This window comes from Coniophora puteana, assembly GCF_000271625.1.
Source record: "Coniophora puteana RWD-64-598 SS2 unplaced genomic scaffold CONPUscaffold_8, whole genome shotgun sequence".
Lineage (NCBI taxonomy): Eukaryota > Fungi > Basidiomycota > Agaricomycetes > Boletales > Coniophoraceae > Coniophora > Coniophora puteana.
This window is the reverse complement of record NW_006913060.1, coordinates 2,111,434-2,112,084: the sequence shown is the minus strand read 5'-3', so window position 1 is coordinate 2,112,084 and position 651 is coordinate 2,111,434.

The following is a 651-nucleotide window of genomic DNA, read 5'->3' as shown; positions in this document are numbered from 1 at the left end:
AGTTATTTTAGACTTTCCTATTGAAAAAAAACCTTGCTTCAAGAACAAGGCTGGCAAAGCACACACTTGGCCCATTATAGTGTGATACTGGGATAACACAAGTAAGCAATGCTGTCAGCTTAATTAAGTTTCAACTGTTAGATGTACAGTATAAGTTGGGATGAGTAACAGAGGGTGGAGTGAACAAAAGCTGTGGTGAGGGTGGGCTCTTTATAAAGGTGAGCTGTACAAAGCAAATATTGTCCTCCGTGGTATAATGGTATCAGTGCTTGTGTGAGCGACTCCTAAGGCGCAAGCCCCAGAAACCAACTACACTCAAAAACCACACAAAGAAGTAGACGACGAAGCCCTATACAGGACAACGCCAAGAGGGAGAGTTGGGGATGAGGAGTATAGGCTGCTCGCCAATGTGGCAAGACTAGGCGAAGGACTTTTAGGAGGGAATCCCACAAGAACTCACTTAGAGTCTTGGGGCGTGAATTGCTCAGACTATATACAAGTACATGGTGTTTGGTCGAGCCAAACAGACTAACTAATATGGTAACGACTGTGTGCGCACAGACCAAGCAGTGCGAGGTACTACTACTAATGGTAAAGGAGTGATGTAGGTGTGATGTCATGTATGACGTGTTGATGACGCGTTTATGATAT